Source organism: Carcharhinus amblyrhynchos, chromosome 3 (assembly GCF_965287045.1).
Source record: "Carcharhinus amblyrhynchos chromosome 3, sCarAmb.v2.hapA, whole genome shotgun sequence".
In the NCBI taxonomy this organism is placed as follows: domain Eukaryota; kingdom Metazoa; phylum Chordata; class Chondrichthyes; order Carcharhiniformes; family Carcharhinidae; genus Carcharhinus; species Carcharhinus amblyrhynchos.
This window is the reverse complement of record NC_137326.1, coordinates 54,650,145-54,662,422: the sequence shown is the minus strand read 5'-3', so window position 1 is coordinate 54,662,422 and position 12,278 is coordinate 54,650,145.

Here is a 12,278-nt window from a genome sequence, read left to right as displayed (position 1 = left end):
GTTATTGGTAGATTGATTCAGAAACCGCAGGAAGGTTATTAAAGGCAATTTTGGAGGAAAGTGTCACACTGGGGCACCACAGTTTGCAATCCTGAGGCTGGAAACCTGGGACAGAATGATAACAATGATGTCGTAGCGAGCTTCTTTAATGGGGCAAAGTTTCAGAGGGTCATGTGACCCATTAGGCCAATCGGGCCAAAGCATGTGAATCCTGCAGCTGAGCGTGGATTCCCAGGCAATTTAGAGACAAGAATCAAAGTAAGCAGCAGTATCTTTCTCATCTGTTTATACATTGTTGTTCTGTTAATAATTTATTCTTCAGTTATTCAGCTTGGTGCTCGCCATTACTTGCAATACATTACAAATAGCTTGCATTTATATAGGACCTTTTAAATAGAAAAGGAATTTCACTTCAGCCTGGATGTGCTGTATATTGCTTGGTGCTGGTATCAGTTGCCCCTATTACTCACTTGGGAAGAATGTAAACTAATGCAAACATTTAAAAACAAACACTAATTCATCCTTATTGCAGTGAGATTAAGGAGGTAGATCACCTGGATGAGCAGAGACACACAGTGGTACACAGCTCAGGCTGCAATGCATTGATGGAGTGGAGTATGAAATTTTCTGTGAAGCAGTTAGTTTCAAGGCCTTGTATAGCATTACTGCTTCTCTCAGTGGAATGTGTAAGGGATGTGATTCCAGATTAAATAAACCCATGCTTTCTAGTCGATTGCACAACGTCCATGTGTTAACAAATTGTCACTGTGATGGACAGCAATTTGGCCAAACAGTATGTTTGCATCTTAGGCAGATAGAGAGTCAAGGCTTTCAGTGCTTTTCTTTCCTCTTTCTGCCGAATGACTTAGGCAGATCTGTACTGGAATCCTCTTGTGGGAGCATTTCTTCCACAGAGCTGTCTGCAGCAGAGTTCCCCGGCAAAGTGATTTATTAAAGAATGGGTGTTCACTTTGGATCCAATCCATGGATTTGGATCCAATTGCCTTCCCCCCCAAAAAATCTTTTTTATTAACTGCTATTGCTTGGAAATGTGAGGGAATACTGCTCTTAGGTGAAATCAGACATCCTTCAATTTTGGATGGATTTGGATTCAGAAATCCTAGTTGGAAAACATCTGCCACCTTCCCCATTAACGATCTGATATACTTTTCAGTATGACTACCTTCTCAGTAAAAACTGTGTTAAAAGGTGTGGACTGCTTCTACTTTGCCAGATCCACTGGCTTGCATCTGTATGGCTGTGGGTCAGGACTGCAGCTGTGCGATCCTCACCCTGCCTCTGTGACGTTGCTAAGCAATGCCTTTAACATGGTGTCTGATGCTATTCAAAAATCTGTGGGACCAAGGGGAATTGAGGGTGGATCAATGTTCTGATTTAATTTTGAATGATCTCCATTTGGAATAAAATTCAGAAAAGTTATTTTATTAAATAGAAGTGAGGGAAAGTGCTGTTCCTATTAGATTATTCTCTAGACTACTGTCTAGATCAATGTCCCAGCTTTTAGGAGGAAGCCCTGAACACTCTAGGATTCCAAACCTCCACAGGTTCCTTTGTGAATGTGCCAATTATTGCTGTTTCAAATCGTTTTGGGTTTGAGCTGTTTGGTCTTTTAGTTTTAAATCAAATGAAAGCATTTGCCCCCTGACCTTTTGCCGTTTATTTTTGCTCGGAGCCAGACATCAACTTGGCCAGAGAGATGACAATCTGTCTATATGTTCTTATTTTTATTCCATATCACTGGCAAAACAAAAATAAATGGAAAGGTCACAGTATATAGTGGAGATTAGGCACTGCTTTCTGGTTGAGAATATACCTGGTTTCTTGACTGAGGATTACTTTTGGTTCATGCTGACTGTTTCAGCAGGATTCCAATGATTTGACATTAGTGATGGATGATGCACAGCTTTTATCTGGTATCCAAATTCTGGATCATTAAAGCTGAATTTGGACATCTCAGTGTTTCATGCCATCTGTGTGTTGTATGACAACAGTTTGGTTTCCTTATTCTACAGAAATATCCATTCTATTGAAAACTAAGAATAGGCCCCCAGTCAACAGAGGCTGATCCACAAAAAAAAGGGTGGAATTTTACTGGCGTGTTTGTCTGAGTTTTGTACGATCCTGCCTGAGGCCAACGGAGTGATTTGTTCTCTGAGCCTCGCCCGTCCCCAGAATCAGGGCGGGCGTGCCGGTAAAGTTCCAGCCAAAGTGTTAAATTACATTGCAGTCAAGGTTTCTCGACTATTTTCCTGATGGTTCCTTCTGCAGGCACCACCCTTTTGTGGCCTCACTCAACTGGCTATTCTATGATGAATGTTAGCAGGGTTTTGGGAGCGTAAGAGCAAATTACTGCGGATGCTGGAATCTGAAACCAAAAGAGAAAATGTTGGAAAAATCTCAGCAGGTTTCGCAGCATCTGTAAGGAGAGAAAAGAGCTGACGTTTCGAGTCCAGATGGCCCTTTGTCAACTCAAAGAGCTGAGGTTTGACAAAGGGTCACCTGGACTTGAAAAGTCAGCTCTTTTCTCTCCTTACAGATGCTGCCAGGCCTGCTGAGACTTTCCAGCAATTTCTCTCTTGGTTTTGAGAGCATAATACTGCAGAGGCTGGAAATCTGAAATAAAACCAGAAAATGCCTGGGATATTCAGAAAGTCAAGCAGCATCTGTGGAGAGAAAGATAGTTAATGTTTCAGCTCTCTGAAAGTTCAACTGAAAGACCACAGACCTTAAATGTTAACTATTTTTCTCTCCCTGCAGATGCTGCCTGACCTGCAGGGTATTTTGAACTTTTTCTGGTTTTATTCAAGCGCATTACAATTGAGTCAAATACTGCAACAACTCAATTTTGTAGCAGTGTATATGGGGTAAGAAGTCCTGACTGAGACCAGCAAACAGTATCAGAATTTAACGAGATTGCTCTAACACTCAATGGCCTGATTTCACTGGTACGCCCGCCCCGAAATCAGGGTCGGTGTAGCTTGCAGAACAGCATTCCCTGTTGACCCCAGGTGCAATCTTACGAGCCTCAGATGGCATGCTGGTAAAATTCCAGCTAATGTCTCTCTTGGCTTCTACAGAAAGAAGACACTTGCATCCACCTATCTGCAGGTAACCAAAGCATTTCATAGTCAATTAATTACATTTGAAGAGGAGTCATTTTTATTAGGCAAAAACTGCAGCCAACATACATGCAATAAAGCCTCACAACAAGTAAGTTGGATGAATAAGTCTTTATGGCATCACTAATGGAATAAATGTTAGCCAGGACATTGGGTGAACTCCCCTGTTCTTTGAATAGTGCAATGCATATTTTCACAAACAAGCATGGACAACCCAAATGCAATGACTAAGTTGTCGGACAAAACAGCTGATAATGTAATATATTCCCTGAAGAAGTATTAGCTGTTTTATGGACTTCTGGGCTTGAATCCACAACATGCTAACAGTGACTGGAGTTCAAAAACAACTCCTTTGTGGTAAAACTGAGGACACAGTAAGGTTTGACATAAATGTATGCTTTTAATTTCATTGTTCTTATCCTTGTTCCCTCTTATTCTTCTCCAATTATTTCAGGAGATACATGGGAACTTCACCACCTGGAGGTTCCCTTCGAAGTCACTCACTATCCTGACTTGAAAATATATCGCTGTTCCTTCATTGTCGCTGAGTCAAAATCCTGGAACTCTCTCCCTAACAGCACTGTGGGAGTACCTACACTTAGGGACTGCCCCAGTTCAAGTAGGCAGCTCACCATGACCTTCTCAAGAACAATTAGCGATGGGCAATGTAAATGCTGGCCTATCCAGCAACACCCACGTTCCGCAGAAGTATTGTTTAAGAAGTTATTAACAGGATTATTTCTTGAGTCAGTAAGTTGAAGAATCATGCCCCATTTCAAGACTAATCTAAACTGGCATTTCAGTTCCTAACAGGGTTGGGGAAGTGCCACATTGTCATAGGTGGCATCTTTCAGATGAGATATTAAACTAAGGCTGCATCTGCCTGTTGAAGAGACTATTCAACCAGTAGTAAGAGAGTTCATCTAGTGTTCTGACTAACATTTATCAACTTAAGAATACAACCTATCTGATCATTAGTCTTATTTCTTGTTTTGAGATTTGCTGGGTGCAAATTAACTGTTTTTTAAAAATTAATCTGTGGGACATGGGCATCACTGGCTGGCCAGCATTTATTGCCTATCCCGAGTTTCTCAAGGGCAGTTCAGACAACCACATTGCTGTGGCTCTGGAGTCACATGTAGTCCAGACCAGGTAAGGACAGCAGATTTCTTTCTCTAAAGGACATTAGTGAACCAGATGGGTTTTTCTGACAATCCACAATGATCATCAGTAGATTCTTAATTCCAGATTTTTTAAATTGAATTCAAATTCCATCGCCTGCCATGATGGGATTCAAACCCAAAACATTAGCTGAGTTTCTGGATTAATAGTCTAGTGATAATACCATTAGATCATTGCCATCCCATAATTATTTGTCTACACTTGAACAAAGCACAAGAATTAGGGGCAGGGTTAGGCCATTTGGCCCTTCAGGCCGACTCCAGCTTTCTACAAGATCATGGCTGATCTGATCGTGGCTTTAACTCCATTTCACTACCTGTGCTGCCTTAACCCTGGATTCCCTTGTTGATCCAATATCTGTTAACTCAGCTTTGAATACATTCAGTAACCCAGCCTCCATTGCTTTCTGGGGAAGGAAAGACTAAAGACCATCAGAGAAAAAACACAGACTATAGTTCAAAATTCATTAGCTCTTATCACAGAATTGTTAGAGTGCAGAAAGAGGCCATTTAGCCCATCATGCCTGCACTGGCTCTCCAAACTGATGTTAAGACTTATACCATTCCCTTGCCTTTTCACATATCCATGCATATGTAATGCCCTCTTGAATGCCTCAATTGAACTTGCCTCCTTACTCCCAGGCAGTGCATTCAAGACCCAAACCACTCATTGTGTGAACAAGGTTTCTCTTACATGTATCGGACAGGGTATTCAGGACTCTTAGGGGAGAGGGAGATCAACCCCAAGTTATAGTTCATGTGGGGACACATGACATAGGGAGATTAAGGGAAGGGGATATTAAGCAAAGATTTATGGAGTTGGGGTGGAAACTAAAAGCCAAGTCTGGAAGAGTAGTTATATCCGGACTCTTGCCTGTGCCACGGGATAGTTTAGAGAGGAATAGAGAGAGGGAAAGTTTGAACTCATGGCTGAGGGGATGGTGCAGGAGGGAGGGGTTCAGGTACTTGAGCAATTGGGGCTCATTCTGGGAAAGGTGGGACCTCTATAAGAGTGATGGTCTGCACCTGAACCAGAGGGGAATCAATATCCTGGGGGGTAAATTTGCAAAGGCTATGCAGGGAGGTTTAAACTGATTCGGAGGGGGGGGTGGGATCGTGAGTAGAGGGGGTGAAAGTGAGGGGGGCATAGTTGGGGAATGCAAGGCACGGCATAGTGGGGGTGGGGCGGAGCAGGGTTTGAAATGCGTGTACTTTAATGCGAGGAGTATTCGCAATAAAGTGGATGAACTTGCAGCGTGGATCAGTACCTGGGGCTTTGATGTTGTGGCCATTTCAGAGACATGGATAGAGCAGGGTCAGGAATGGTTGTTGCAGGTTCCGGGGTACAAATGCTTTAGTCAGAGTAGAGAAGAAGGTAGAAGGGGGGGTGGGGTAGCATTGCTAGTCAAGGACTGTATCACAGTGTCGGAGAGGAAGTTTGATGAGGACTTGTCAGTTGAGGTAGTATGGGCGGAGATTAGAAATAGGAGAGGAGAGGTCACCCTGTTGGGAGTCTTTTATAGACCTCCTAAAAGTTCTAGAGAGGTTGAGGAAAGGATTGCGGAGTCAATCCTGGTTAGGAGTGAAAGTAATAGGGTAATTGTTATGGGGGACTTTAACTTTACGAATATTGATTGGAATTGCTATAGTTCTAGCTCGTTAGAGGGGTCAGTGTTTGTGCAAAGCGTGCAGGAAGGTTTTTTGACTCAGTATGTAGATAGGCCAACTAGAGGTGAGGCTATATTGGATTTGGTGCTGGGAAATGAGCCAGACCAGGTGCTAGACTTGGAAGTTGGTGTGCATTTTGGTGATAGTGACCACAATTCGGTTACGTTCACCTTAGTGATGGGAAGGGATAGGCATGAACCTCGGGTCAGTAGTTTTAGCTGGGGTAAGGGTAATTATGAGGCTATTAGGAGTGAATTAGGAAGCATAGATTGGACTAGAAGATTACAGGGACTGGGAACGTCCGAAATGTGGAGTTTTTTCAAGGAGCAGCTACTGCGAGTCCTTGATAGGTATGTCCCTGTCAGGCATGGAGGAATTGGTAGATCTAGGGAACCGTGGTGCACTAAAAGAGTTGAGTCGATGGTTAAAAAGAAAAAGGAGGCTTATGTTCGGATGAGATTTGAGGGCTCAGGTAGTGCACTAGAAAGCTTTAGATTGGCTAGGAGGGAGTTGAAGAGGGAGTTAAGAAGGGCTAAAAGAGGACATGAGACGATCTTGGCTGATAGGATTAAGGAGAATCCTAAGGCATTCTATAGGTATGTCAGGAACAGAAGGTTGGTCAGGGCAAGATTAGGGCCAGTTACAGACAGCAGAGGGAAGTTGTGTGTGGAACCGGAGGAGATTGGAGAAGCATTGAACCAATATTTCTCTTCGGTGTTCACGCAGGGGGACATGAATATAGCTGAGGAGGACACTGGGTTGCAGGGGTGTAAAATAGACAGTATTACGGTTGATAAGGGGGATGTGCTGGATATTCTTGAGGGGCTGAAAATAGATAAGTCCCCTGGTCCGGATGGGATCTACCCTAGGATTCTCTGGGAGGCTAGAGAGGTGATTGCAGAGCCTCTGGCTCTGATCTTCAGGTCGTCATTAGTCTCTGGTGTAGTCCCGGAGGATTGGAGGATAGCGAATGTTGTCCCATTGTTTAAGAAGGGGAACAGAGACTTTGCCGGGAATTATAGACCGGTGAGTCTTACTTCTGTTGTGGGCAAGGTTTTAGAAAAAATTATTAGGGATAGGATTTATAGTTATTTGGAGTGTAATGAATTGATTAGAAATAGTCAGCATGGTTTTGTAGCGGGTAGGTCGTGCCTTACTAACCTTATTGAGTTTTTTGGGAAGGTGACCAAAGAGGTGGATGGGGGCAAGGCAGTTGACGTGGTATATATGGATTTTAGTAAGGCGTTCGATAAGGTTCACCATGGTAGGCTTCTGCAGAAAATGCAGATGTATGGGATTGTGGGTAATCTAAGAAGTTGGATCAGGAATTGGCTATCAGATAGGAGACAGGGTGGTGGTTGATGGTAAATATTCATCATGGAGTTCGGTTACGAGTGGTGTGTCTCAGGGATCTGTTTTGGGGCCACTGTTGTTTGTAATCTTTATTAATGATCTAGATGAGGGTATAGTTGGGTGGATTAGTAAATTTGCTGATGACACCAAAGTCGGAGGTGTGGTAGATTGTGAGGAAGGGTGTCATAGTCTGCAGGGAGACTTAGATAGGTTGCAGAGCTGGGCCGAGAGGTGGCGGATGGAATTTAATGCGGAGAAGTGTGAGGTAATTCACTTTGGTAGGAGCAACAGATGTGTCGAGTATAGGGCTAACGGGAGGACTTTGAATAGTGTGGATGAACAGAGGGATCTAGGTGTATGTGTACATAGATCCCTGAAAGTTGGGAATCAAGTAGATAAGGTTGTCAAGAAGGCGTACGGTGTCTTGGCGTTTATTGGTAGGGGGATTGAATTTAGGAGTTGCAGCGTCATGTTGCAACTGTACACTACTCTGGTGCGGCCGCACTTGGAGTACTGTGTGCAGTTCTGGTCCCCACATTACAAGAAGGATGTGGAGGCTTTGGAGACGGTGCAGAGGAGGTTTACTAGGATGTTGCCTGGTATGGTGGGGAGGTCCTATGAGGAGAGACTGAGGGATTTAGGGTTGTTTTCGTTGGAAAGAAGGCGGCTAAGAGGGGATCTTATTGAAACATATAAGATGATTAGAGGTTTAGATAGGGTGGATAGTGATAGCCTTTTTCCTCGGATGGAGAAAGCTAGCACGAGGGGGCATGGCTTTAAATTAAGGGGGGGTAGCTACAGGACGGATGTCAGGGGTAGGTTCTTTACCCAGCGGGTGGTGAGGGATTGGAATGCCCTGCCTGCTGCAGTTGTAAATGCGCCTAGTTTGGGGGCGTTTAAGAGATCTGTGGATAGGTTTATGGACGAAAAGGGATTGGTATAGGCTAGTGGGTCATTGTTTTTGTAACTGGTCGGCGCAACATCGTGGGCCGAAGGGCCTGTTCTGCGCTGTAATGTTCTATGTTCTATGTTCTATGTTCTACATCACATTTGTTCCTTTTACAAATCACTTTAAATCTGTGTCCTCTCGTTCTTGATCCATTACGAGTGGGAATAGTTTCTTCCTATCTACTCTGTCCAGCCCCCTCATGATTTTGAGCCTCTCTATCAGATCACCTCTTAGCCTTCTTTTCTCCAAGGAGGACAGTCCCAACCTCTCCAATTATCTTCATAACTGAAGTTTCTCATTTCTGGAACAATTCTTGTAAAGCTTTTCTGCACTCTCCTCAATGCGTTCACATCCTTCCAACAGTGTGGCACCTGGAACTGTACACAATACTCCAGCTGAGGTCTACCTATAATGTTGTATATGTTCATCATAACCTCTTTGCCCGTATTAGTAGTGTCCAGTATATGCACGCTCTCTTCACCTGTCCTGCCATGTTTATACCAAGGTCCCTCTGTTCCTGCACCTCCTTAAGAATTTTACCCCTTATTTTATATTGTCTCCCAATGTTCTTCCCATCAGAATAAACAAATCATAATTCTGCGCATCGAACTTCATCTGCCACTTAATTGCTGCTCCACTAATACTGTCCTCCTCCAGTTTACAATACCTCTGAGTTTTGTATTATCTGCAAACTTTGACACTTTCTCTTGCAAACCAAGATCGAGATCATTAATAGATATCAGGACAAGCAAGGGTCCAAATCCTGACTCCTAGGACTACAACTATGATTACAAACCTTTCTCCAACTCGAGAAATATCCATTGACTCCCAGCTTCCTATTATTTGGCTAATTTTGTATCCAAGTTACTATTGTCCCTTTTATTCTATGAGCTACAAAATTTCTCACAAGTCTGTTATGTATAGAATTTCTTCTGAAAGTTCACGTACACACATCAATAGAATTATGCTCAAGAACCCTTTTATCTCTTAAAAAACATCTGCAAGTTAGTTAAACATGATTTCTCCTTTAGAAGTTCCGAATCAGCCCATATTTTTCCATGTGACTATTTATTCAATCCAGAAAAAAAGTTCTAGAAGTTTTCGCACCAGTGATATTAAACTGGTCTGGAATTGCTGGGGATAGTCTTTTTTGAATAAGGGTATAACATTTCCAGTTCTCCACTGACACCTCCCCTGAGCCGAGAAAAGACTGGAAGATTATGGTCAGCACCCCCATAATTTCCACTCTCTCTTCCTTCAGTATCCTTGGATACATCTCATCTAGTCCTCATGCCTTGTCAATTTTAAGTACCAAGACTTCTTCCTCGTCAATTATGAGCTCTTCTAGTGACAGAGTTTCCCCCTCTGTCACTGTGTCCTGGGTAGCATCTGTTTCCTTGGAAAAGACGGATGCAAAATATTCATTTAATATCTCAGCCATGCCCCCTGCCTTTATGTGTAAATTCATTTTTAGGTCCTTAATGGGTCTTACTCTTCCTTTTACCACCTTTTTACAATTATTTTGCCTACAAAAGCCTTTAGGATTCTCATTTTTATTGGCTGCCAGTCTTTTCTCATAACCCCTCTTTGATTCTCTAAAGTGCTTTCTCACCTCTCTTCTGAACCTTTTGTATTCCTCTTGGTTCTTAACTGTATTTTCTACTTGACCCCTGTTATAAGCACACTTTATCTTTGTTATCTTAAATTCTATTTCCTTTTTCATCCAGGGAGCTCTGGATTTGTTTGCTCTACCTTTCCCTTTAAGGGAATATGCCAAGACTCTGTCCAGCTCATTTTGATTTTGAAGGTTGTGCATTATTCAACTGCAGCTTTTCCCACACTCTGGGGAATACTTCCTGAGGAAGTGGGAGCTGCTGAACGAGTGCGACTTTTTGTGCCGGCAAATCCGCCATTCCCATCGGTGCTGCAAAGTTGCACACTCACAGAGTCTGCTTCATCTCAGGTCCAGCTGACTGTTTCCCCACAAACTCATGTACAATTCCGTGGGTTTTGGTCCATAACATGTGTTTCATGTGTTGCAGTTTGTGGCTAAAGAAGGCAGGTTGTCACCTGCTTTTAAACCAGTGGGCATTGTGAAGTTTACTGAAGAGGTTCAGCAGAAGAAGCAGTGGTGGAATAAGGCTGGCGTGGAGATGGGCCTTTGAAAACATCTTCCCAACTTCCAACGTTGATTTCCATAGATAAACATACACATTACAACATGGAAGGATAACATTCAGAGTTGATTTTGCCATCCAGGTGAGCAAGTCGTCCAAATGGCATTTACATATGGTTTCCAAAATGAGTTGACCCACTTTCTGAAACAGATCAGTGAGATAATAGAGAAAATGATGATGATAATGGCGATGGAAGTGAGCTGAATGTTTCTCCATTGGACTCTTTCAAAGTCAGAGTCATGTTGCTGCTGAAGAGAATGGAATTATGTCTTGTCTCTGGGATAATTTCTGCAACTAATCAAAGGTTGAAGCATTAGGATAGGCTTTCATCTTGATTGCCTGGGCAGCGTTCTGGTGTGTGTGTGTGTGTGTGTGTGTGTGTGTGTGTATGTGTGTGTGTGTGTGTGTGTGTGTGTGTGTGTGTGTGTGTGTGTGTGTGTGTGTGTGTCACACTGTTTATGTTTTGTCTTGGTGGATGCTTCTTCTGTCCAGACAGGAGGAAAATCAGTTGAGTGATTTTTTTATTCCCAGATTGCTGTTCAGCTGATGAGGATTACGTCTTCCTGTTAAGATTCTTAGGTATCCAGGGGAGATGATTAAGGAAAGAAGAGAGTGAGTGTAGCGCAGGTGAGGAAGCGAAGGTAGAATGACATATACATGCTGGGAGAAGAGGTATAAAAGCATGTAAGAGGCATGTGGAGAGAAAGACAAAACAGAAACAGAATGACACACAACACAAGAAAAGAAACACTGAGAAAGGAAGGCATAAATTAAAGGAGATGAGATGAGGAGGGTGGAAAAGAGGAGACTAAGCGGCAGACAGTGAGACAGGAAACCTTGTGAGAAACACCTGAGAAACAGTGGCGGACAAACTGGAAAACTCTCGTGGAGAATTAAAGCCCAAGACATCTTAATATTTTGACAATGTTTTGTGGCAGTGATATAGTTCAGATCACTGATATAATTTGCACAGAAATAACTGTATTTTAGAAAGAAGGTGGTGGAAATTTCAAGCCATATTGATGTTTTTCTGCCATATGTGTGAATTGAGGCAGCTAATGAAACTGACAGTTGTACAGAAAACTCGCTGCGTTTGAAGCTTTGGAGATGTTTGCAATAAGCATAGTTTTCATATAAACCTTGCTCTTCACCCACCTCTGCTGCCAGCCTATGGCTTTTTAAGTGCACCAGTGGTTTTGTGGAAGGCGTCACAGAGGCCAGACTAGTTCACAACAGTGCATTTCCAGCCCTCCAACATTCTGATACTACCTTTAATAGATTGAAGGCGATTCACTGTGGCTTGAATCAACAATAGGCTTTATTGCCAAATAAAGAATAATATATATAGAACAAGATCAGACTAGATTACAATGCGACTGTTCTACTCGGCCCCCTGGCTCCAACTGTGAGTCCCTCCTTGACCTGTGGTACACGCCGTTTTGCCAATTGGCTCATCTTCCTGCCAGGATGCTCCATAGGGTCCTCGCTGATAATGTGCCCGTTGGGGAATGCCCCCACCCTTAAAGGGCCATGCTACCACATTACCAAACCACTTATAATATATCGGCTTTCTTTCATTTGGTTTTCTTTAAGTAATCAAGGCAATAAACATTTTACCTCAGTTTATCGGAGTACTGAATGCTGAAGGCATTTTTGTCTGCGGTTTGTGAGCAACTCATGAGGTTGATGAACTGAAGCAGAAGAATCAGTGAGACTGCTCCCTGGTGGTGTATCAGCTAATTTAGGAAGAGTGGTTGACACGGGTTCCAGGGATCGCTTTCTATGATATGAGCTGTGAATGGAGATTGTA